Raw genomic sequence first — 27,530 nt, forward strand, 5'->3', positions numbered from 1 at the left:
GGGGGAAAGCTTGCTTGCTTGCTTGCTTGCTTTCTTTCTTTCTTTTTCTTCTCTTAAGCATTAAAAGGAAACTGGATGTTGATTTGGGACTTCTCACTTGTTGATGTTTGCCAGGATTTAGTGGCCTTGTATTAAGCGGTGAAATAATTCTTGGGGCCCCCTGGGTTACATTAATGTTGAATTAGCTGTAGAGTGCTTTGAGTTTCTAGGAAGTTAATGTGAAGTAGAGACAGATCACTTAACACCAGTTATCTTTCTTTACTTTTGAATGCTGTCGGGTTGTGTCCTGCCGCGACCAGTCTGACCTGAGGCATGTTAGAGTGCCTGGCTCACAGCAGAAGTTCAGGAAATCTAGGGCTCCATTCCCTCCCGACACCCCAGAAAGACCTTCTTGCCTCAAGAGCATAAGGTGGCAGAAATAAGCTCCCCACTCTTTTTCCAAGTAGTCAATGAAGAAGGCACGAGGAGACTCAGGGAAAAAATGGTTTTGAGCACAGAAAAATCTGGCACAACCTTTTTAATTTTATATATGAGGGAACTGAAGTCGCGAAAGATTAAGTGCCTTGATTTGCTCCACGTCTCAGTACTAGTGACAGTTGCAAGTACTAAAAGGGAAGGAAAAGAGTAAGGGAACTAACACTTATGTAGCATCAGCAACGTGTTATCCAGTTAATGCTCTGAACTGGATTAATGCCATTTGTTGGGATCAGTAGCAGATGTCCTTGGAAAATAAATGGCATCAAAGTGCTGATGCTGACAGGATGAGAAAGGAACTGTAAAGGGAAGTTCCAATGAACTGCAGCCCTGAAAAGGTGGGTAAAGAGCAACAAGACACAATAATGCTCTTTATTAAAGCAGTTCTGACCATCTTGCTTCCCAGGAAAGTTTGGGACATAACTGCAAGTCAGTGAATGCGTATATTCACATTTTCAAGGCCACAGTGTGTGGGTAAGATGGATGAAAATTGGGACAGGGGTTACCATATTGTCTGCTCTGATAGCTGTTTTATAATTTGGACATTATAAGCACCCAAATACTGAACCATATGTGTATGGCATATCCACTCATGCATATTAAATACTTTCCATTTAATTGCAGAATTTTTAGTATTTATATTAATGATATGGCTTGAAGGGGTTAATAGGAGAGACAGAATGCCATCTGCAAGCTTACTGTGCTGGCAGGTCATTCAGGAGTGTTAACTGAAAAGAGCCTCTGGAGGTGAGAGAAGACAGGACTAGGGGTAGAGATAGCCACAGATTTTTGGCCAAAGGATGGACAGCCACTGGTCAGCAGAGGTTTTTTTGGTTCCCCACCTTCCCCATCCCCTCTTTGACATTCCTGCTATGTTCCCTTTAGGAGTGCACCTGTTGGGCTTATTCAAAAGTGTGACTTTTGGTCAACAACAGGCCCAGACCTAGTGCTAAATCCTCACCAGTGATTTACCTGAGTGTCACGCCCCCTGCCCCTCCCAACACACACATACCTCAACACAAACATACCTCCTCCACAGAGAGCTACCTCCTCTTTGACACACAATGAGACTTTAGAAGAGGTTGCAGAAGCAAGGTGATACCAAGATGATAATGAAATGTGTCATTTATTGAACATCTGTTAGAAGCCATGCTCTGTACTGTTTTTTTTTTACATCCTCAGCCTATGCTGTTTCCCACATTTTACAAATCAAGACACTTTCTGATAATTAAACCCAAGATCAGACTACTGAGAAAAGGTGTAATCAGATTTGAACCTTGGTTCTTACTGTGAAGTCTATAAGGTCCCCTCTCAGTTGTACCCACCCCAACACCTCCTGCCCCCACCAGTAGGTATCACTGAGCAGGAAGGGAGGAGAGAAGCAGGTTAGAATAATGAGAGAAGAAATCTGCAAAGCTTTGGAGTGAAAAAGAGATTCTAGTGTTGCTTCTTCCCTTTTCTATTCTTTTTGAAGGAAGCTGGCAGTGACTGCTTAGGACTAGCTCTAGACTTGAAGAAGAGAGGGGAGCCTTATTTCTGTGGGCACCGCCCTTCTGACCAGAGTAAGTAGACATACAAGAAAGTTGAAGAGAAGCAAGAGAAGCGTATGCAGAAATAACATGTGCAGTTAGCCACAGCATCTTTGACATTGTGCCACGTGGGAATCTAAATGCAAGAACACTTCCTCAGTAGGGTAAATCTAGCCCAGGATTGGGCCAGAGGGAGAGAGAAAAGATGAGCACTGCAAGCCAAAACCCCTGTCCTCAACTCAGTCAGTTTGAGAAAATATCAACCTGCATCTACTCATAACCCACACCCTGCTCTTTAAGCAAAAACAATCATTTGGGCATTTTTCTTTCCTTCGGCTTTCGCTACGATGACTATTTAAGATTGTGGTCATTGTGAAGAGTTAAATATGGAACTTGGGTGAACCAGCTAAGTCAGTGCTCTTAAATTTTTTTTTAGGAGTAGTAGCTTTTTTTGAACAAAATTTTCAATGGAACCACAGTATTTAAAACGTGATTGGTATTAGTATTAATCTATAAAATCTACTTATAAAAAACTACTGAGAATAAGCTACCTTAATTGAATCAGATCTTCAGTCACACTTCTATCCATGAAATATGGATAAGTCACTTGCACAATGCCCTGAATCACCTCCTAGAATACAGAAAACACTGAGCCAAGTTAACCCAGGACCTGGACTTTTGGTCAAAAGAAGAAAAATGGGTAGAGTCTTGGGGGAAAAAAACCTTTTCAGAGTATATCTGCCCTTTCCTTATCACTTGGTAACCAGGTTTCTGTGTTAGTTACTCAACATTTGTGAGGCAGTTATGAAAAAACCCAGACCCTTTGTGGTACCACCAATGCTCTTCCTGTCACCCTCTTATTTTCTAGTGACCTCCACTGTAGATAAGGCCTCTCCCTAGTACTTGAAGGTAAGTAGTCTACAATGTAACCAGCTATTGGGGAAGTATTTGCTTTGATAGCCACTTGACCTTGACCAAGATAGGTGATTCATTTATTGATAAAATATTTCTCAGAAGTGTACTGAGCCAGGCACCTTAGGGATACAAAAATGGTAAAATATAGTTCTTGCCCTTGAGAAATTCATCATCCAGTAAGGTAAAAAAATCAAAAGATCAGATGTAGAACATGTCCATCTGTGTGAGTGATTGTGGTCACTTAGTGGTGAAATCTGAAGAATGCCAAGACTATATATTAAGTAATTTTCTCCCCTGTGGATGCATGTAAAATTCCACTATAAGAGATTTATTCCTATGAAGTAAAGAATTATACCCAGAGATTCTGTCAGAGTGAAAATTCCCACAAGCAATTAACAATGGCTAGTATATTTAAACACTAATGCCAAGTCTTTTGTACTAGAGTAACTGCCAGGAACAATATGTTGAGAAGGATTCTAAGGTCCTGTTTCCAGCCCAACAGGGAAGAATGCTGCCCTAAGGAAAGGAGGAGGAGGAGCAGGAGATAGCACTTGTGCCACATATTTCCTATCCATGAGTCAAACCTTTGTTTATGGAACAAATAATGAAGCTGGGGACAGACAGAGTCTTTGGGTTTCTGGGCAAAGGCCCACAAGGAAACTGATTTATCTACCACACAACTGAGAGTTCACCACCTGTCCCCAGGCTAACCAGCCTTAAGAAGTCTATTCTTTCTCTTGCCATTGCCAAACTCAATCTTTATTCTTCTGTGCTCAGCAGGAATAGAAATGGTAAAGGTATGTTCAATCTTTGAGAACTAGGATAAGGCAAATCCCAACATCTCACAGGGTTGGTCTGACTGGGAGAGGCTGTTACTTCTCTACTCAGGATCAGTCCTCCCATCTTCCCTTGTTATGGAATCCTCCATTTTGTGAGGACCAGCAGCATGCCCTCCTCAAAGATGACAGCTAGCCATGTGACTAGTTTGGCCAATGATATGAATCTTACAAGAAAGCTCTCTGGTGGTATTTCCTCTTTTGTTTCTTGGAATGTGGACACAGTGGCTGAAATTCTAGCCTGTGCTTTGTAATACCAACTGACCTTGAAGATGAAAGCCATGAACTAAGATCTGTCCCTGTATGCTTCTTTTACATGAAAGAAATAAACTATGTTGTATAAGCCACTGTTATTTTGCATTCCCAAGTAATGTTCAGCCAAATCTGATCCTGATTTGTTGAGGATCTGATATTATCCTTTGATAGAGTTTTATGTCTCTGTGTCAGCAGTTTTCACTCATTGGCCCCCAGAAAATGGGGATTCTGACCTACAACTGGGCAGTCATCATGTGTACTTGGCTGCCCATAGTAGAACGCAGTTTGGAATGGGAAAATGCAATAGGCAGGCTCGAGCCAAGGTAAGATTTTGTAGCAAAAAGAAGTTGTTCCTCCAAAAGGCAGATTAGTCCCCATGGAAATTGAAAGAATTAACTGCCTGATGCATTATTTTAATATAGCATTCTTTCAGTATTCCCAGAACTGGAACTGAGCATACTATGCTGTATGTGTGTCTTACAGACATACTGTGGTAGATATTAAAGATCCACCTGAGCCAGGAAATTAATTCTCTCCTGTTCAAAAAGTTTTTTCTGGACCTCTCTTCATGACTCCTCCACTGACTATTTGGAAAAAGGCTAGAAAGTTGGTTTCTGCTACCTTATATTCTTCCAAACACAGGCAAGAAGTCTTTCTAGTCAAAGATGGTTGGCACTGGGGATGTTGGAGGGGATTTCTCCCATGAGCCAGGCACTTTGCATACCCTTATGTTAGTTAACTGGCCTCACATTAGACCCTGTTGCCAACATGACAAAAACCAGCAGCATTTTAAAAGTAAAATAAAGATAATTGATAAATTGTGTTAACTTATTGCCTGTACCTCACATTTATGATCTCGAGGGAACTTTAAACACTACAGCTATAATTCAACATTCAGACAGCCCTAGTGTCCCCAGGAGCAGCTGGTAGATCCTGCTGAAGTGGGCAATCCTGTCACCTCCCTGCTTGAGGTTTGTCAATAGCCTCTCACTGGCTATAGAATAAAAACTCCACTCTGCCTGGCATTCAGGCCCACCTTTCTCCAGCCCATCAGCACTGTTCACAGTTAACAGGCCTGTCATTCTGGTCTCACTTTACTCGTGTGACCTCATTGCCTGAACACCTTTCCTCCTCTGCTGCCCAGCTCCACGTGTTTTTAATCCTTCTTAGCCTTCAAGGCCCAGCACAAGCACTGTTTTTTCTCAGTCCCTCATGCTGGAAACCATAAACTCACATAGGTTTTATCTAAAACCATCCATCTTTTCTAGTTGTTGTTTTTATGCATTAATTTCTTTTATCTTGCCTACTAAACTCTAAACTCCTAAAAGACACCCTGTTTGCTTCCCTGAATCTTCTTTGCAGCACTTTGCCACGTGCCTGGCATGTAGGAAGTGCTCAACGACTATTTGTTACCTGATAAGAGGTTAGACAACCTGAACACGCTCCTTTTTTAACCCCCTCAGTCTTCTGGTACTTTTCTTTCTCTCCATCCTTTATTGTCAGCAAGGAAGGACCTACTGAACTGGAGGCAGGGAAAGGGGGTTGTGTTAGTGATGATTGTAGAAAGTCTTCACTGATAATTCCCTTTTATTGTGTGTTGAAATATTTGGGGAAATATTTCTTGTGTTGTAAAGCTTTTGAGATCCATAGAGATCTACAGGCAATAAAGTGTTTATTACCTTTTATGCCTTCTTGCAAATTAATTAGCCAGGAAAACAGCTTTATGAAATGAAGTTATGCTTTTCAGAGCCTGGTTCTGACCATAATAGGAAGAAAGACATTAGAGAGTGTCATTCATTAACTTTTCCACTTCAAAAAGAGAAGATGGAATCTCAGAGCTTAGATTGCCATGCTTCATGTTTTTTTAAACCTGAAAGCACCCAAATCCAGAAGAAAAAAAGTAATATGCCGTATATGTGTATGCATGTGTGTACGTGCATGGAATACATACATGCTCAAAAGCCATGTTCATTCAGTTGATAAATTTTGCCAGTTTGTCCAAATCAGTGAAAGGGCAGATTGCCTATGTCTAGAGACCTTTCTTGTCACCACTGGGGAGGGAATGCTCCTACATCTAGTGGGTAGGAGCCAGAGATGCTGCTAAACATCCTATCGTGCACAGAACAGCCCCCACAATAAGCACTGTACAGCCCAAAATGGCAGGAGTGCCAAGGTTGAGAAACCCTGTCTAAATTTGCCAGTTATTCACTTCACAAATGTTATTCATTCTTTCTATTAGGAGGTACACATCCTTACACTTTTCATAGCATCTGAAAGAAAATAACAGCAATTACACTCTATCACGAATTCATTATCTAGTTTAGCTTCCCACTGAAAACGGTTTAAAAGGAAAAAGTAATACTTGTTTAAAAAAGAAAAAGAAAGATTGTTGATTTCAAAATACTTCTTATAACTTCTACAGGAGGTCTTTTAAACAGTCATTCTGGTTCCAGTTTTCCCACGTCATTCTAGAAATATATATATATATGTGAGCTTGGAAACATGCCCAGTTGCAGATAAGCAGGCCTGTAACAGACTTTTTTTTTTTTTTTAACTAAATGAGAAAAAAATCTAAGAGCTTAGAAGCTTAAGAGCCTCTTTGAGAACATTGTTGAGATGATGTGCAAGGCACAGAAAACACCACTGGATTTACTCTTATTTAAAGTCAGAGATTAATGACATTTCCTTCGTATTAGCTCTCATTCAGTGTTTTGTTAATACTTTCCCCTTTTTTGAGGGGAGCATGATTTCCTTCAGCCATTTGATCATTTCCCATATATTTTCTTTTATGATAATGTGATCATATTATATATATATATATATATATATATATATATATACATATATATATATATATATATATAAACTTTATAGCCTCCATTTTTTTTAGTGTCTTAAGTACTTTCCCAAACCAGTTAACAGTTTTTAAAAACTATCACAACAGCAAAATATATCCTATATAGATGTGCCATAACTCATTAAACATTCCACAATTATTGGACATTCCATTTGTTTCTTTTCAGTATAATAAACAGTTCTGAGGTGTGCATTTTGATATACTGATCGTTTTTGCATCTACTTATTTCCATAAAAGGAATTAGTCTGAGTCATTTTGACCAGATAGGAACATCTTAAAATCTCTTGATAAGTGTTGCCATATACCATTTTAGAGAGTTTATGCCATTTTGCAATTGTTTCCTTACTGAAACTCAAAGCTCAGAAAGGAACTTCTGGCCATTCTATGATCTGTAATTGGATGAGTTTCCATTGTCTCTGACAACATTTTATATACACCTGTACCCCCAGAATTTATTGTATTTTACCCACCTCTCTCCAAGTAAACTCTGAAGTAGAGAACAGAACTTGTCTTATTTGTTTGTCGCCCCAGTATTATGAAAATAAACACCTAACAGGCATCAAGGTACTGTCAGGTAAATCTCCAGAAGCAGTAATTGTGTCAATCTTAGTTTCCCTATGATGGACCACAGTGGTTTTATACATCTAACAAAGGGAGGCTGCATATAGAGAGCTGTGTTCTAAATCCAGTCCTGACAATTCTTCAGCATGTTGTTTTTCCAAGTTCTGAATTACTTCAGTGTGTCCTGTTATTTCTATTTTCCTTCTGTCCAGCAGGTGAACTTATAGCTGATAATAACCTGCAATGTTTCTTCATAATGTCACCTTATCCCAAGACCTTCAAGAGCCATGATTGTTACAAACCTAATAGAAACTTCTTTCTATTACTTAGTTGCTATCCTTCTGCATTTCTTGGGAACTTTACCTTGGCAGGATATGTGACGCTAAGTTTTAATGAATGTTGAACAGTCATTGTATGGTAAATACCAAGAAAAACAATGAGTGATGCAAGGAAAGAAGTGAAAATCTGTACCTTCTGCCTTTAGCCCTGTTTCATATCTATACCTTTTAGCATCAGCCCCAAGGATTGGGTCTTCTGTTTGAAAATGAGATCAATTTCATAAGTTCTGAATACTTCTTGTTATGATACTGGGCTGGAGAGAAGCTGGCACCTCCCTCAATAGTGTGGCCTGAAGATGCAAAGTCCCCCCTTTGCTTGGTGATAATGCCATCAACTGCCTAACAGGATGCTTGAAATTCCCCATTGGCCTCCCTTGGCAATAAGGCTTTAGTCTCATTTTGCCTTTGATAAGTGTTATTTGGGTTATTCACACATGAAAATGTTACTGTTCTCTACTAGCACAGTACCAGTTGATACATCTGATTAGCCAGATGGATCACTTCTCAAGGCTCCAAAAGTAGAACACAGGGCAACATCTTCACTCACAAAACTCAGAGGGACTAGAGAAAAAGCCATGAGAGAACAAGACGCACTCTGAGTGGAGCTCAGCCAGGAGGCACTGTGGTGGGCCTGGGGTACTCAGAGGACAACCTGATGGAGGAGAGGTGCACCAAGTGATGGGGGAGGGGCTCAGGTGAAAAACAGTAAAATCAGTGCAGAGAAGACTCAGACCTAAGACCTTCCACTACTTTAACCTGCTCCAAGAATGCATAGGTCACAACTCTGCTTTGGGACACTTCTGTATGTAAAGTGCTAACAGGGGGCACCTGTGTGGCTCAGTTGGTTAAGTGGCTGACTTTGACTCAGGTCACGATCTCATGGCTCATGGGTTCCAGCCCCATGTTGGGCTCTGTGCTGCTGACAGCTCAGAGCCTGAAGCCTGCTTCAGATTCTGTCTCCCTCTCTCTGTTCCTTCCCTGCTCACTCGCTCTCGCTCTCTCTCTCAAAAATAAATAAATGTTAAAAAAAATTGTTTTAAAGCGCTAAACAGATGAGAGGAATAAGATTTAGGTTCCCTCTCCCATACTCTAAAAGGTGCACATGGTAATATTGTGAATAGAGTAGAAGAAGGTTTTCCTTCTCAGGAAATAAAAATACTTCCACTCTTGTTAACAGTTTTCTCCACTCACAAATCTGTAGAACTGATTTAAAAAATATTTGAAAAGAATATTAACATTCATAGATGTTATTTGTATTTGTGTGAAATATGGTAATTATTGCCATTTAATTTATAATTGTGGAAAAACTGGATGCAACCTAAATGCCCTTGAAGCAATGACTAGTTAAGTAAATTCTGCTACATACAGTAGGATCTATGAAGTCATAAAACTAAAGATGTATATATATATATCTATACTTATTTTAGAGAACCATGAAATGTTGAGGGGGGAAAAGCAGATTACATACCTGAATGTATCATTTGATTCATGAAAAATTATATATCCCTATGAATATACATGCAAAGGGATGTGTTTTGGGATTCATTAAGAATTTTTGCATCTACAGCACCTGGGTGGCTGAGTTGGTTGAGCATCGCCTTTTGATTTCAGCTAAGGTCATGATTTCAGGGTTCATGAGTTCAAGCCCTGCATTGGGCCCTGTGCTGACAGCTCAGAGCCTACAGCCTGCCTCAGATTCTGTGTCTCCCTCTCTCTCTCTGCCCCTTCCCAACTCATGCTCTGTCTCTCATCTCTGTCAAAAATAAATAAACATTAAAAACTTAAAAATTAATTAATTAAAAAAAAGAATTTTTGCATCTATGTTCAATGAGGTGTATCAGTTACTAGTTTTCTTGGCCTCAAAAAAAAAAAAGTGGAGAAATGTTCTCTCTTTTTTGGAAATGGTTTGTACACAGTTGGTATTACTTCTTTCTTAAATGTTTGGTAGAATTTACTAGTGAATCCATCTGAGCCTGGAGGTTTTTTTGTGGGTAGCTTTTAATGAATGATTTTTATCTTTATTTTAATTATTAATTTTAATTACTAATCTTTAGTGAATATAGGGCTACTCAGATTTTCTCTTTTTTCTTGAGTCACTATTGTTAATGACTTTCAAAGAATTTGTTGTAACAACACCTATGTTGTTATATTTGTTATATTTTTTGTTGTAATATTCCTTTTTTTTTTTAATGGTTGCAAGATCTGTGGTATTGTCCTGTTTTTTTTCTACTAATGGTCATTTTTTTTTTTTTCTTTTTCTCTCTCTCTCTCTCTTTTTCCCATAACTGGTCTGGCTACAGGTTTATCAAGTTTCTCATTTTCCAAAGAGGTTTTATTAGGTTTTATTGATTTTCTAATATCTATTCTGTGTTACTATTATTTTGTTTCCTACTTTATCACTTTTAACTCCTATATTTATGATTTCCTTCCTTTTACTTTGATTTAATTTGCTACCCTTTTTCTGGCTTCTTAATATGGAGACTTAGATTGATTTTAGCACTTTCTTCTTTTATAACATGAGCATTTAAAATTACGCATTTTCTTCTAAGTATTCTTTTTATCCTACAAATTTTGGTGTATTTTAAAATTTTCATTCAGGTCAAAATGTTTTATAATATGTGATTTCTCCTACCCATAGCCTATTTAATTTGAATGTTTTGTTGTTTGATTTTAAAATATTTTAGGATTTTCTAAATAATTTCAGATAATTCCATGTTTTCAGAAAATGCGATCTATAATTATTTCAATCTTTTTAAATATGATGAAGCATATTATATGACCCAGCTTTTGATCTATTTTAGTAAATGTTTCATGTGCACTTGAAAAAAATGTGTTTTACTGTTGTTGGGCTAAACATACTATAAATATAAATTAGATCCAGTTGTTTAGTAGGATTGTTCAAATCATCTATATCATTAATGATTTTCTATTTTTTCTATCAAATACTAGGAGAGGGAAAATGAAGTCTCCAACTATACATTTGTCTGTTTCTCTTTGCACTTCTATCAGTTTTTCCTTCATATGTTTTGAAGCTCTGTTTTAGGCACATGCAGATTTAGTATTTTTATGTCTTCTTGATGAACTTCCAAATCTACATTGTTCTTGTTTCTTCTCCTACCTTCTTTTGGGTTGTTTTTTAAAAGCCCATTTTACTTCCACTAGTAGTTAATAAGCTATTTCCCTTTGTCCTAATTATTAATGGTTGCTCTAAGATTTACAATATTGTTCTTTAACTTATTCAATCTACATTGAAATAATATTATTCCATATCTTTTTTTTAAATTTTTTTCTTCAACGTTTATTTATTTTTGGGACAGAGAGAGACAGAGCATGAACAGGGGAGGGGCAGAGAGAGAGGGAGACACAGAATTGGAAACAGGCTCCAGGCCCTGAGCCATCAGCCCAGAGCCTGACGCGGGGCTCGAACTCACGGACCGTGAGATTGTGACCTGGCTGAAGTCGGGCGCTTAACCGACTGCGCCACCCAGGCGCCCCAATATTATTCCATATCTTATATAAGATATGTAAGACTCTTAAAATATTATGCTTGCATTTTTCCTCTCTTGTTCTTTGAGTCCTTGTTGTACATTTTATTTCCACATGTGTTATGATGTGCTTTTGTTGTTGTTGTTTTTTGTTTATTTTTGCTTTGATCAGTTACCACTGAAGAAATGAATAAATTGATACAAAAATGATTCTATATTCACATATTGACCATTTCTGGTACTCTTCATTCCTTTGTGTAAATTCAAGTTTTCCATCAGATAGCATTTTCCTTTTGCCTGAAGAACTTTAACATTTCTTCTAGTTCAAGTAGCAGGTGACAAAGTTTCCATTTTTGTTTATTTAAAAGTTTGCTTTTGTTTTGAAGAATATTTTTACTGGATATAGGATTCTAAATTGATTTTTTATTCTTTCAGCATTTTATAGAGTCATTTCACTTTTTCTTGCATATATCTGCTGAGAAGTCTGCTATAATTTTTATCTACATTCCTCTGTTTGTAATGTGTTTTCCCATTCTCTGGCTGCTTTTAAGATATTTCTCTTAATCACTTGTTTTAAGCAATTTTTCTGTGATATGCCTCAGTTTGTGATGCAAATATGTTATTTATTCTGCATGGGATGCCTTGGGCTTCCTGGCGTGTGGTTTATAGTTTTCATTAAATCTGAGAAGTTTTTTAGCCATCTGTTACTCACCTTCCCCTTTCTGGGAACTTGGTTTCATATATGGAAACAACTTCATATTGTCCCTGAAACTATGTTCACTTTTTTAGCCACCTTATTGAGATATAATTTACAAACCATAAAATTCAGCTGTTTAAAGTGTACAAGTCAATGGTTTTTAATATATTTACAGACTTGTGCAACCATCACCATAATCTAATTTTAGAACCTTTACACATCCCCAAAGGAACCAATCAGCAATCATTCACCATTCCTACTCTCCCTACCCCTTCCAGGTCTAGGCCAGTAATCTGCTTTATGTGTCTGTGGACTTGTCTATTCTAGACATTTCATATAAATCATCATATAATATGCAATCTGTTGCAACTGGCATCTTTCATTTTGAATAATTGAGGTTAGCATGTAGTGAGGTTCATCAATGTTGTGTAATTTATCAATACTTCATTCCTTTGTGTCACCAAATAAAATTCCTTGTATGGATATACCCTTGTTTATACAATCATTAATTGATGGGCATTGTGTGGTTTTCACTTTTTGGTTATTATAAATAATTCTGCTTTGAGAATTATATGTCCACACAAGTGTGGACATATGTTTTCATTTCTCCTGGATAGATATCTAACAGTGGAATTGTTATAGATTGGAATGGGATAGACATCTAACAGTGGAATGGGATAGATATCTAACAGGGTCATATAGTAACTCCATGTTTAAATTTCAAGGAATGACAAAACTTTTCCAATATGGCTGCACTATTTTACAATTCTCACCCACAATGAATGCGGATTCCAGTTTCTCCACATTCTTATCAACATTTGTTATTGCCTGTTTTTCACTATAGCCTTCCATTGGGTATGAAGTGGCATCTTATTGTGATTTTGATTTGCATGAAGTTCAGTATCTTTTTGTGTGCTTATTGGGACTTTGTGTGTATTTTTTGGAGAAATGTCTATTCATGTCCTTTGCCTACTTTAAAACTAGGTTATTTATCTTTATGTTACTGAGTTGTAAGAGTTCTCTACATATTCTGGAAATAAGACATTTATCAGATATATCATTTGTAAGTATTTTCTCCCATTCTATGGGTTGTCTTTTTAACTTCATGGTTCCTCACACACAGAGTTTCTGTCACATGAGGAGGGTTCTCCCATGTTATGGAAGGGGTGAGAACACAAATCAGCCCTTAGTGTGAGAATATAGAAAAGATAATACTGTAATATGTCAGATATTGATTTGCCACTGTTAACCGATTTTGAGTCACTTGAGTGCCTTGGCAAACTTGATTTGTGGTATCAAATATTGTTAGCAGCCAGAATCATGGTTGGTGGGAGATCTGTTATATAGAGATTAAATTCAGACATCAAACATCAATAAGCTATTTCCGGGGCGGCTTAGTAGGTTAAGCATCTGACTTCAGCTCAGGTCTTGATCTTAACAGTTCGTGAGTTCGAGCCCCTCATTAGACTGTGTGCCGACAGCTCAGATCCTGGAGCCTGCTTCAGATTCTGTGTCTCCCTCTCTCTCTGCCTCTCCCCCACTCACGCTCTCTCTCTCTCATAAATAAATAAACATTAAGAAAAAAAAATTTTTTTTAAAGCAGCTATTTCCCTAAAATCTAGGAGTCACCTCATGATCTATACAAAAGAATTAGGTAATTGACATGGTTAATCTTCAGAAATGTACCTAAGTTCAAAATCATAATTTTTTAAATTCATCTTTAATAAATTTCTCATGTTTAAATGTTAGTCTGTACACTTTGTAACGTAAAACATCCTCTAACCAATACATCAGTTACTGATTTCTTGTCTATCAGAATGCTTTATCAACACATCCTGGTATTCAGTTGTGATTGTACTACACTATCTTTGTATGTTCGGCTTTCATTCCTCATTGCTGCAGTTATTCCCTTAAAAGTAAACAAGAACGTAAACAGTTTCATAACCATCTAATAGAGTCCAAAAACCAAGAAGTTTCTTTGGCAATATACCCATAGGACAACTTAGTAAACAAACAGAAGTATTCCTGCTGAAAAGTATGCTTGTTTGTTTTTTATTTTTTGTTTATTTAATTTGCATCCAAATTAGTTAGCATATAGTGCAATAATGATTTGAGGAATAGAATCCAGTGATTCATCCCCTACATATAACACCCAGTGCTCATCCCCACAAATCTTCCTTAGTGCCCCTTACCTATTTAAATAGCCCATTCCCTTACCCACAACCCCTCCAGCAACCCTCAGTTTGTTCTCTATATTTAAAAGTCTTTTATGTTTTGTCCCCCTCCATGTTGTTATATTATTTTTGCTTCCTTTCCCTTATGTTCATCTGTTTTGTATCTTCAGTTCCACATATGAGTGAAGTTATATGATACTTGTCTTTCTCTGACTGACTAATTTCACTTAACATAATACACTCTAGCCCCATCCATGTTGTTGCAAATGGCAAGATTTCATTCTTTTTGATTGCTGAGTAATACTCCAGTGTGTGTGTGTGTGTGTGTGTGTGTGTGTGTGTGTGTACCACATCTTTATCCATTCATCTGTCAATGGACATTTGGACTCTTTCCTTACTTTTGCTATTGTCAATAACAGTGCTATAAACATTGGGGTGTGAGTGCCCCTTCAAAACAGCACACCTATATCCTTTGGATAAGTACATAGTAGTGTAGTTTCTGGGTGATAGAGTAATTCTATTTTTAATTTCTTCAAGAACCTCCACACTTTTCCAACTGCACCAGTTTGCATTCCCACCAGCAGTGCAATAGGGCTCCTCTTTCTCCACATCCTTGCCAACATCTGTTGTCGCCTGAGTTGTTAATTTTAGCCATTCTGACTGGCATGAGGTGGTATCTCATTGTAGTTTTGATTTCTATTCCCCTGATGATGAGTGATGTTGAGCATTTTTTCATGTGTCAGTTGGCCATCTGGATGTCTTCTTTGGAGAATGTCTATGTATGTCTTTTGCCCATTTCTTCACTGGATTATTTGTTTTTTGGGTATTGAGTTTGATAAGTTCTTTATAGATTTTGGATACTAACCCTTTATCTGATATGTCATTTGCAAATATCTTCTCCCATTCTGTCAGTTGCCTTTTAGTTTTGCTGATTGTTTCCTTTGCTGTGCAGAAGCTTTTTATTTTGATGAGGTCCCAGTAGTTCATTTTTGCTTTTGTTTCCCTTGCCTCCAGAAACATGTTGAGTAAGAAGTTGCTGCAGCTGAGGTCAAGGAGGTTTTTGCCTGCTTTCTCCTTGAGGATTTTGATGGTTTCCTGTCTTATGTTTAGGTCTTTCATCCATTTTGAGTTTATTTTTGTATATGGTGTAAGAAAGTGGTCCAGGTTCATTCTTCTGCATGTCGCTGCCCAGTTTTCCCAACACCACTTGCTGAAGAGACTGTCTTTATTCCATTGGATATTCTTTCCTGCTTTGTCAAAGATTAGTTAGCCATACGTTTGTGGGTCCATTTCTGGATTCTCTGTTCTGTTCCATTGATCTGAGTATCTGTTTTTGTCCCAGTACCATACTGTCTTGATGATTACAGCTTTGTGATATATCTTGAAGTCTGGAATTGTGATGCCTCCAGCTTTGGTTTTCTTTTTCAGGATCCCTTTGGTTATTCAGGGCCTTTTCTGGTTCCATACAAATTTTAGGATTGTTTGTTCTAACTCTGTGAAGAATGCCGGTGTTATTTTGATAGGGAATGCATTGAATATGTAGATTGTTCTGGGTAGTATTGACATTTTAACAATATTTTTTCTTCCAATCCATGAGCATGGAATATTTTTCCATTTTTTTGTGTCTTCTTCAATTTCTTTCATAAGCTTTCTATAGTTTTTAGTGTATAGATCTTTCACCTCTTTGGTTGTGGTTATTCCTTGGTATTTTATGGTTTTTAGTACAATTGTAAATAGGATCAATTACTTGATTTCTCTTTCTGCTGCTTCATTATTGGTGTATAGAAATGCAACGGATTTCTATGCTTTGATTTTATAACCTGTGACTTGGCTGAATTCATGGATCAGTTTTAGCAGTTTTTTGGTGGAATCTTTTTAAAAAAATTTTTTGTTTAATGTTTATTTATTTTTGAGAGAGACAGAGACAGAGTATGAGTCAGGGAGAGGCAGAGAGAAGGGGAGACGGAATCCTGAGCAGCCTCCAGGCTCTGAGCAAGCTGTCAGCACAGAGCCTGACGCAGGGCTTAAACTCACAAACTGCAAGATCATAACCTGAGCTGAAGTCAGACACTTAACCAACTGAGCCACCCAAGCTCCCCTTGGTGGAATCTTTAAAGTTTGACTTCCTCATTGCTGATTCAGAATCCTTTTATTTCTTATGTTGTCTGATTGCTGAGTCCAGGACTTCCAAAACTATATTGAATAACAGTGGTGAGAGTAGACATCCCTGTCTTGTTCCTGACCTTAGGAGGAAAGCTCTCAGTTTTTCTCCATTGCAGATGATATTAGTGGTGGGTCTTTTGTATATGGCTTTTATGATCTTGAGGTATGATCTTTCTATTTATTCCTACTTTCTTGAAGGTTTTTATCAAGAGAGGATGTTGTATTTAAATGCTTTCTCTGCATCTATTGAGAGGGTCATGTGGTTCTTGTCCTTTTATTAATGTGATATATCACATTGATCAATTTGCAAATATTGAACCAACCTGTATCCCTGGTATAAATCCCACTTGATCATGGTGAATATTTTTTTTTTTAATGTATTGTTGGATCCAGTTGGCTAATACCTTGTTGAGAATTTTTGCATCAATGTTCATCAGCAAAATTAGTCTCAGTGGGGTCTTTGTCTGATTTTGAAATCAAGGTAATGCTGGCCTCATAGAATGAGTTTGGAAAATTTTCTTCCATTTCTATTTTTTGGAACAGCTTCAAAAGTATAGGTGTTAACTCTTCTTTAAATGTTTGGTAGAATTCCCCTGGAAAGTCATCTGGCCCTGGACGCTTGTTTTTTGAGGGGTTTTTGGTTACTGATTCTTTACTGATTATGGGTCTGCTCAAATTTTCTATTTCTTCCCATTTCAGTTTTGGTAGTTTATATGTTTCTAGGAATTTGTCCATTTATTGCAGGTTGCCCAATTTATTGGCATATAACTGCTCATAATATTCTCTTAATATTGTGTGTGTTTCTGCAGTGTTGGTTGTGATCTCTCCTCTTTCATTCTTGATTTTATTTATTTGAATCCTTTCCTCTTTCTTTTTGAACAAACTGGCTAGGGGTTTATCAATTTTGTTAATTCTTTCAAGGAATCAGCTTCTAGTTTCATTGATCTGTTCTACTGTTTTTTGCTTTTTGTCTTTTATAACATTGATTTCTTCTCTAATCTTTATTATTTCTGTCTTCTGCCATTTGGGGTCAATATTTCTTTAAATATGTTTAAAGAAAATTACATGCAAGGAGCACCCAGGTGGCTCAGTCAGTTAAGTGTCTGACTCAGCTCAGGTAATGATCTCACAGCTCGTGGGTTCAAGCCCCACATGTCAGCCCCTGCTGTCAGCACAGAGCCCGTTTTGGATCCTCTGTCTCCCTCTCTGCCCCTCCCCCACTTTCTCTGTCTCAAAAATAAATAAACATTAAAATTACACCCAATGTTGGCAATAACACTGAAGAGATGAAGAGTATTTTACATTACTCCAGGAAATATAAGTTGGTTCTAACTTTGACAATTTTGCAATCAATACTCATCAAAAGCCTTAGAATATTATAAGCCAGTTAATCCTAAATTTCCATGTCTATGAGTTCACCCAAAAGAAGTAATCATTGATACATTTAAAAAGAGAGATATATGATGGAGCACCTGGGTGGCTCAGTTGGTAAGTGACCAGCTGACTCTTGATTTCAGCTAGGGTCATGATCTCACAGTTCGGTTTGTGAGATCAAGCTCCACTGTGAGCTGACAGTACAGAGCCTGCTTGGGATTCTCCCTTCCCTGTCTCTTTGCCCCTCCTTCGCTCACGCATATGCTCGCTCTCTCTCTCTCTCTCTCTCTGTCTCTGTCTCTGTCACTCTCTCCAAACAAACAAATAAATAAACTTATTAAAAAATACAGCTATATGAGATATGCATTGCAGTAGTGAACATGTGGCTAAGTTCTACCATTAAGGAAATGAGTGAAAAAGAACACAGGGGAAAGGTTCACCTGAGTATCTTCTTTGGAGTATCTGCTCAGGGGAAACCCTCTGTGTCTTTCACTTCCCATCCCTGCCCACTGGCCAGCTCTGCTACTCTGCAGGCAAAATACCACCAAGTGTTCAACAATAGCCTATTGTTAAGTAAATATGATCCATTCAATGGAATATAATGCACCATTAAAAATCATATTAGAAAGGAATATTTAATAACAAGATACACTGTATGTTATTATATATTTTAAAATAATATTACTAAACAATGATTTTATTCCTATTAATAGAAGGGAGAAATGGTACCATTTACACCAAAATGTTCAAAGAGGTTGGGAATACAGGTCATTTTTTTTTTCTGTTTATCTCTCTTTCCTAAATTTTCCAAATATTGAATCATCAGAAAAAATTATTCAAAAATGATTCTAGCCCCACACGAAAAAATTGTTTTACTTTCATCTTGGTTATTTAAGCAAAGCAAGTTGTGTGGTATCTTTCTGTGTTCTGAATTGTCTGAGTGGTGTATAGATTGGGCTTTGGGTGTGCCTGGCAGAGTCCATACTAAGGGGAATCATCTGGAGACACTTGCCCATCAAACAGGCAGGAAGTGCAGGCATGAGACTTTGTTGACAGGAAAAACAGGGCTTTTGCAGACAATGTAAAACAGAAGGGACCTCAGGGAATTAACAGTTATATGCCCAGTGACCCCAGAAAGCAATGTGTAAGCATTGCTAGCTAACAAGAAGCATAGTTCTGCCTGTAAGCATTACACTTCAGTGACTTGAAGTAATAATGATCAAAGGATTTGCTACATTGTAAAGAATTTGTGGGGGGGGGGGGAATGGTGTACCATGTGGAATCTGTGTGGTCTAGAGATGAAATTGCAATGCATTTAGCCATTTTCCAGTTTTTGTAACACTTTAACATACATTAGTCCATGAGAACCTATGCAGCCATTTAAGTAAGGTATGACAGGTCTTTTCATCCCTGGTATGTGAATTAGGAAATTGAGGCACAGGGAGGTAAAGGAGCTTGCCCTAGGGCATAGTATACAAGTTGTAGACAAAGAGAAAGTTAAGACCCAAGTTCCTGATTCCCAGTCCAAGGCATAAAACCTACACTAAACAAAAAAGAAGTGCTGCGTTGTAATAATAATAAGTGTGATTCTCCCATTTCCTCAGTTTTTCACTCTCTAAAGTTGTGTTCTCCAAGGCAGGGGTGGGGGCACATACCCCAAGGTAAGATGATTTATTGGGAGGTAAGAGAAAATAGTAGAGCATCTATGGATATCCATTTCGTAGCAAGGAAGGAAGGTAGAGGGGGAAAGAGGGAGGGAGAGGAGAATTAGGCTGTATGAATGTTTAATATATAGACTGACCCTGGTATACTCACACAGTCCTACATTAGACAGCCATGGGTCCAGAACAGGATGTGTGATTCCCTGAAGAAGGTGTGGGGCCCACTTTCTACAGACAGGAGTTTGCAAAGACCTAGTTAATATGGATTATGTTACATAGCTTTACTAAACAAACCCTCAGTCAAGTACAAGGTAAAAACAATGACAACATAATCAATTCTAATAGGAAATCACCCCAAAAGAATTCTAAATTATCAAGAACAACATTTTTTTAAGTTTATTTATTTATTTTGAGAGAAAGAGAAAGAGAGAGATGAGCAGAGAGAGAAGAAGAGAGAGAATCCCAAGCAGGGATTCTGTGCTGTCAGTGCAGGGCCTGATGAGGGACTCGATCCCATGAATCATGAGATCATGACCTGGGCCAAAATCAAGAGTTGGATGCTTAACTGACTGACCCACCCAGGAGCCCCAAGAACAGCATTTGAATTATAAAATTATATCCACATTTTTAGTAATGTACTCACCCTGGTGAATGATGTACCTTGAGATATTAGCTAATCATGGTAGTATATGTATATAAAATTCAAAATTAAATATGTATATATTGAAACTGAATTCTCAAAAAAAATCATACTACTAGATATAAGCAACCAAAAAAAAAAAAAAAAAAGGCTTAGAGGTCACTGTGATAAAGTCAATGAAAAATCTCCACTTCTGTTTGAGTCGGGGGCATGGTCTGAACTGTCCCCACTTCCATTTAAGAAAACTGCAAAAAGATCCCCTCCCCAAAGTTTTTTATGTTAAACCTATCTGTTTCATAATTGTAGAGGTGTGAAATTCTCCCTGTCCACGGCCAATCACATGCCTTCAAACATCCCCACACCATTTAATTCTACAAAGAAACAGAGACAACCTTCCTTTGGCCCTGTGTCCCCTTCCACAGTAGGCCTATCCTAATTCTCAACTCCTGGAAGTCTGTAGATTCTCCATCATCTCTGCTCACTCCCTTCCATTCCTCCCCCACCTACTTCTTTCTGTGTGGCCTCTCTCCACCTTCACAATCTACTGAGCCCATGAGCTTCCTTCCTCAAAGAGCCCAAGTGATCACCTTCTGACCTGTCTTATATAGGGTGCCATTATTTTTTCTATTTTCCTGATTTTCCCATAACTATCCAAAACAATCACTCTCTTTCCCTTTGCAGCCTCTTTTCCTTGTTTTGGTACCTAACCCTATGCATTATCATTGCCTTAGAGATATATCTTTTTTTTCTCCACATGGCTGATTCTCAAATCTTTGTCTCCAGCCTTGACTTCTCATGCATACTCCAATCTCCATTAGCCCAAATGTTTTACAGGGTTCCCAGAGGCAGCTTTAAGCTCAATGTACATAAAACAACAGCAACAAAAAGCCTTTGCCACATATCTTCCTGATTTTCATTGCTTCATCAGAAACATCACTATTTTCAGTACTGCTAGGGCAAGAAATTCTGGAACATTCTGATCCTTCCTCTCTCGTGTACCATCCTCATCCAAGCTGGCACAGAGACCTGGCAATTTGCCTTTAAGGAGTCCCGTAGATCTGATGTTTCCTCTTTGTTCTCTTCAGCACACCCTGCTGTGGGCCCTCATCATCTCACACCTGCATCCATCCTACTTCCTTTGCCTGTCTGCCTTCTCAAGCCAAAATTGACCCTTCTAATGTGCCACTGCCCATTAGGCTGGAGCCAGGCTAAACTCGGTAATAACTTGTTTCATCATGTTTCTCTCTCCAGGGCTTAGGAACCAGTGAGCTTCCCACTGCCACCAGGTGAAGTCCAAGCACCTTTACTTGCCCTGTGGTGTCTTTCTAAGGAGACCATCCATAGCAATCCCATTTTATCTGTAGCTCCCAGTAGACTCTCTGTTCCCACAAAATTGGCTTCATTGGTTTCCTGCCCTCCACACCTATTTCAGTCAGCCTTTCACACCTTACACACCCCTCTTTTTGCATGCTCTTCCATCAGATAACCTGTGCTCCAGTCCCAGCTCTGTCATTTATTACCACTGTCACCTTAAAGAAACTAACATCTCTGAACTTCAGTGTCTTCATATGTAAAATGGAGATATGACCACCTAATTCTAGGGGTGTTGAAAGGATTGAATGGCACAATGTATAGAAGGGTTATTTAGCCCAGCACCCAGCACAGAGATCATAACTATGCCTCTTCTTCAGAGTAGCAAAGCATGGTTAGCAAAGTGAATGTCATGGGGTAAACGCTCAGTTGGGTGACTGAGTAATAAAAGTAGTAAGTGCTTAGTGTATGTTGGCCTCAACAACCTTCAGCCTCTATTAACATTACCTGACCACAGACCCTGAAAAATTTCATTCTTCTTTAAACTCCTGTGACATTTAAACCCTAACACGTAAAACTTTATGACAGACTCTCTTTTGTAAATCTTTCATGTCTGTTGTCCCATTTCCCCTAGTTTACAAGTTCCTTGAGGACAAGGATGGTGATATCATTATACCTGACATTTATTGAGTGTGAACTATGGGCTAGCACTTTATATTGATAAACTATTTAACCCTCGTAACAACCTGATGACAGCTTGCTGTTGTCACTGCTGTGTTAGGAATCAGGGAACAGAGGCCTGAAATCCAGGATGCTAGTGAGCAGTAGAGGTGAGACCCTGCAGTCTGGCCCAGGGACCAAGTGTGCTACAGTCTGCTGCTCCCCAGGGCGTGGGATCCCACCCACTGGGGTAGGGATGAGAGTACTCAGTATTTGGTACAATTCCCTTATAGCAGATGGTTGAACTCCCAGACACGTTGTTTAAAACTATTTGAGAGGAGAGGTACCTGACTGGCTCAGTAGGTAGTGCATGCATGTGACTCTTGATCTTGGGGTTCTCAGTGCAAGCCCCACGTTGAGCATAGAGATTACTTTTTATAAAAACTATTTGAGAGGAAAATAACCCAAAAAACTATTTGAAATAGAACTACTGCCACCTTCCTGGCCCCCTAAAGACTAAACTTTTCCTTAAAGAGCATCCTAAAAGAAATCAGAATTATACGCAGAAGCCAAGATTATTGTTGGATGCTTTGCAACCTGAAGGTTGTTATATCATATAGGAAATTGTTATAGTGTAAATGTTTGTGTCCCCTTACAAATTAATATGTTAAGTCCTAATGACCAAAGTGATGATACTAGGAAGCGGGGCCTGGAGGTGATTAGGTTATGAAGACTCAGACCTCATGAATGGCATTAGTGCCCTTATAACAGGCCCAAGAGAGCTCCCTAGCCCCTTCCAACATGCAAGGACACAACAAGTGTCCCCAAGAGAGTCTTAACCCTACCCTGCTGGCTCTCTGATCTTAGACTTCCAGCCTCCAGCACTGTGAGAAATAAATTTCTATTGTTTATAAAGGACTTAGCCTACAGTATTTTGTTACAGCACCTGAAACAGATGAAGAAATGAAGGAAGAAAGGAAAGAGAGAAGGGAGAAAGGGAATAGAGGAATATGGGAGAAGTAGGGGGAATAGCGAACAGAAAAAAAGGGACACCAGAGAGGAGGACAGATCTTCCCAAATAGCCCCCACCAGTATGGATGTCTCATTCTGAATGACCAACAACCTTCATTAATTGTTGCTTTGCACTTGCCCTTTATTGGTCCCCACAAGGAGGGGAAGAGTTCTACCCTGAGATGCTGGAATGGATGGACTGGAAGCTAGGGAAGAGGCTGCTGGAAACCTAGAGCAGAGGCTGGTGGCATTAATGCCCCACCAGGGAGACCTCTCCTCCACCAGAACTGTCCTGTGAGATTGAAATATTGCACAAGGAAACACAATGGTTGGGGCTGACTTTTACACTGTGCCCGATGATAAATTCAAGATGGTATATAAAACAAGAATTTATTTTTTTAATGTTTATTTATTTCTGAGAGAGAAAAAGAGAGAGTGAGAGAACATGAGTAGGGGAGGGGCGGAAGGAGAGGGGGACAGAGAATCCCAAGCAGTCTCCGCGCTGTCAGTGCAGAGACCCATGTGGGGCTCAAACTCACCAGTTGTGAGATCATGACCTGAGCCAGAACCAAGAGTCAGACGCTTAACCAACTGAGCCACCCAGGTGCTGCACAAAACAAGAATTTAAAGTGCAAACTCACACAGGATGTTTTCCAACCCTAGAAACTCACTTTGAAAAATATGAGTGGATTTCATGCACCTTTTATCAACCAGTTTCATGGTAGAAATGAAACACAGTGTAAGTGATCCCAAGCATATCTGTGGACTTTTATAAGGGGCCAGACTGACACCATAGTCCCAAGGGTTGTCACTTCTAAAGATCATGTATCAAGAACCTCTAAAGATTGTGTATCAGGACCCAGATTCCAATCAGAGAATTTCATGTCATCGGTGTAAAGGCCACCAAGCAAATATCTTTTCCAGATGAACATATACCTAGAAGCATCCACATATCCCAATTATCAACACTCAAATACAGAAAGATAGTATGACTGTTCTTTAGTTCTTACAGATGCAGAAAATAAGGAGAATTCAGAAAATGAAGTATGGCAGCAAACCATGGGCAGCCTAAACCTCACCTAATCTCTGCCTTGAACAGCAGTTCTGTTAAAACTATACCAGATGCTGCAACATTAGTTGGTTACAATGAACTCACTATTAGCTCCTGTCACTGGAATAAACAACAAGTGTGCAGTTTTTTCAAAACCAAATTGTTTTGCATCTAATATCTACTTCATTTTCCTGCTCCTTCAAGCCTCTCCTGAAACTGATTTGATAATATCCACTACATTTTAAGGAGTGTTGTTTCACATTGCAAAGGGTAACAGCATGGATTTTTATAATCTACGTCTTAGCAGGAGGGAATTACAGCATACCCGCAGGAAAGTTTTCTCTTGCACAATAAACGGAAAGCTTTGTAAATATAAAATAACAATTTGCATTAAAAGGTGCATGTTTAAATTTGGTATTTCCAGTTATATAAAGGGGAAGTTAATTCCAGCAAAACGACAATCGGCCACAACCTTTCCATAACAACTCTGGCTGTGGTTTTCTCCAAGCAATGTAAGGATTCATATTTTTCCAGAAGAGACAATAGGGAATCCCTCCTGAATTGTTCCTTAGATTTTTAGTTCAGTACGACCCAACACTTCTGTATTAGATTCCAAAATACTACATGTAGCTGTAATAATACCAGTAATGAGTCACTATCTTTAGATCAAATTACACTTGAATTAATTATCTTCCATCTACCTCCTTTCTTTGGCTCCTCTTCCTCTGATCTGAGCATCTGATATTCCCAGCCTCTAACGTCACCATTCCCTCTTACAGCCTAGTTGTTTCCAACTGTGGCAATTTTGCTCCCCAGGACACATTTGGCAATGTCTGAAAAACATTTTTGGTTGTTGCACCTGCAGAGTGCTACTGGTATCTAGTGGGTAGAGGCTAGGGATTTTGCTAGACCTCCCACAATGCACAAGGACAGGCCCCCAACTGGGGGTTTAAATATATTCATCTCACTTCCCAAAGTGGTGTTGGTTTGTGCTGGTGGCTCAATCGGTTAAGTGTCTGACTCTTGGTTTCAGCTCAGGTCATGATCTCACGGTTCATGCGTTCCAGCCCTGCATTGAGCTCTGTGCTGACACATGTGGAGTCTGCTTGGGATTCTGTCTCTCCCTCTCTCTCTGCCTCTCCCTTCCATCTCAAATAAATAAATAAGTTTAAAAAAAATCTGGTCCCAAATGTCCATAGTACCAAGGTTGAGAAACCCTGCAATAACCTAACCAAAACATTAAAAAAAAAAAAAAAAAGCCTTCTCAAGAATCTGCAGTGGATCCTTACTTATTACGCTATACATTTTAACTTCCTCAACTTTACTTTCAACAACTTCTAACATACAACTTTTAACCATAACTAAATAAATATCTGATGAACTTCTATCATGTGAGGAGCTGCAAAGATACCAGAAGAGTCAGAGAGGTTGGTGCCCTCTAGAAGTTCAGCCTCTGATGCAGGATACAGATCATTGACCAGGTGTCTAATACAGGGCTAGCACCTGGTAGGTAAGAGGAATGGTCTCTCTCCTGCTCCTGGTTAACTCTCATTCCAGGCAGACCGTGATGAATGCCCTGTACAGAGCAATGGAAGCTTGCTTCCCACTATTCCCCATATAAACCCAACTCTTGGCTTTCTTGCAGAGAGATCAGGGCACAACATTCAGATTTCTCAGTGAGTAGTGACTGTGCACTAAGCGTTCTCCGCTCCTTCCTAGCCCCACTTGAGGATTTGTATGCAGCCAGCAAGGCCTAAAAGTGTGTGCACTGCCCTGTGGAACAGCGCAAACCAACACCACTTTGGGAAGTGAGATGAATATATTTAAACCTATATCACTAAACTTCCATTGATCAAAATCCCCAGGAAGAAAAAAAACATTTGTAAGTCCAATGTGCATTTGTTATATGGGAGAGGACTATCATAGAATAGTCCTCTCCCATATTATATCATAGAAACTCATGGTTTTCATTTTCTCTTCCTCCCTTGTCTCTTTAATTCCTAATAAATTATTTTGGTTATACTGATTAAGAATATGGTACCTATAATCATTTATATTTGGACTTCTCAAAATGCAGTTTTCTACTCAGGCTTGATTATCTTTTAGTGTGCATGGTCACTCCACTCTTACTGCTAATTGAGGAATTAATGTTGTTGTCAATGGCTATGATCTAGATTGAATTTGTCAAGCATAAATTGTTCCTCCTGAGATGCCTTTGGGTGTTTCCAAATTGTTTATCTCAGATTGACAGCTTTGTTCTTGATTTCAAAATATTAACAAAGTATTAACCTGTTTTGATAGAAAGATAGCAATAAAAAATTGCTTCTGGGCAGAAGAGAAGACTTTGTATGTCAGATTCATATATCTCAGGTGTTGAAGAAATGAGAAGAGACATTCAATGCATAAAAGCTCTGTGCAGCCAAGAACTATCTGCAAAATGATGATTACAATTCACCACAGACCTTCATTCTCCTGAGTAGGACATAAATGATTGCACTCTAGGATATTTCCAGGGATGTCTTTATACCCTCTTTCAGACATCTTTTTGTAGTGTTGATGAAAACATATTCATATTTCAGTCTATATTCATAGTTGGGCCTCCATCATGTCTAAACATAGTGACCATAAATCTATTAAAAAAGGGATATTATGCCTGTGTTCAGGTAATGGTTGTTCTGAAAGCTAATAGAGTGTCCTATTTTTTTTTCCTATTTTTTTTTCTTTTTTGCTAGTAGAGTGTTCTAATCAAGATCTTAGCTCTAAGGCCAGCCAGACTGTCTGAGTTTGAATCCTGATCCTGCCACTTACTAGCTGTGTGACCTCTCTAAAGAGGTCTTTCCTCCAATTGTCTTAACATCAATCTATCAATCTTTTCCTGCTTCAATAGCTATAAAGGAGGTTAAAAGTAGAACCTATCTCATGGGGTTGTGTTGGGCCCTAAATCAGTCATAAAAGGGGCTAGCTAGCACATAATTGACATTCAATAAATGGTAGCTTTTATTTCATCATGTGTGCATAGGCAATATCCATTCATTATGCGCTCATTCTTCAAAATGAAAAAATTTCTGGGGCAATTGGGTGGCTCAGTCAGTTAAGCATCTGGCTGTTAGTTTTGGCTCAGGTCATGATCTCAAGATTCATGGGTTCTGACCCTGCATCAGGCTCCAAGCTATCAGCTTGGAACCTGCTTGGTTCTCTCACTCCCTGTCATTTATACTATCTCTCTCTCCTTCTCAAAAGGAATAAACTTAAAAAAAAAAACTGAAAGAATTTCCTGGAGCACCTGGGTGGCTCAGTCGGTTAAGTGTCCCACTCTTGATTTTGGCTCAGGTCATGATCTCGTGGTTTGTGAGTTCGAACCTCCATGACAGGCACTGTGCTGACAGCCTGGAGCCTGCTTGGGATTCTCTTTTTCCTTCTCTCTCTGCCCTTCCCCTGCTGGTGTTCTCTCTCTCTCTCAAAATAAATAAATAAACTTAAAAAAAAATTTTCCTGATTATAGTTGTTACAGATACTAATTGTAACAAAATAGTAATGA

General features: G+C 38.7%; 1 protein-coding gene and 1 long non-coding RNA gene across 6 annotated transcripts in view; one reads left to right on the forward strand and one right to left on the reverse strand.

Annotated features, from left to right (window-relative positions):
- The window catches only part of CCNY (cyclin Y), a 331,023-nt gene that overhangs the window by 241,296 nt on the left and 62,197 nt on the right, over positions 1–27,530 (reverse strand). The window lies entirely within an intron of this gene.
- Positions 12–27,530, forward strand: part of LOC121014620 (uncharacterized) — an 81,416-nt gene continuing 53,897 nt past the window's right edge. For both annotated transcript variants that reach the window (XR_005783309.1, XR_005783308.1), the window contains exons 1-2: positions 12–2,036; positions 2,872–2,912. This is a non-coding gene — a long non-coding RNA (uncharacterized LOC121014620). The remainder of the gene's footprint in view (positions 2,037–2,871; positions 2,913–27,530) is intronic.

The sequence above is a fragment of the Herpailurus yagouaroundi genome, unplaced genomic scaffold, assembly GCF_014898765.1.
Source record: "Herpailurus yagouaroundi ecotype Mexico unplaced genomic scaffold, PumYag 203, whole genome shotgun sequence".
Lineage (NCBI taxonomy): Eukaryota > Metazoa > Chordata > Mammalia > Carnivora > Felidae > Herpailurus > Herpailurus yagouaroundi.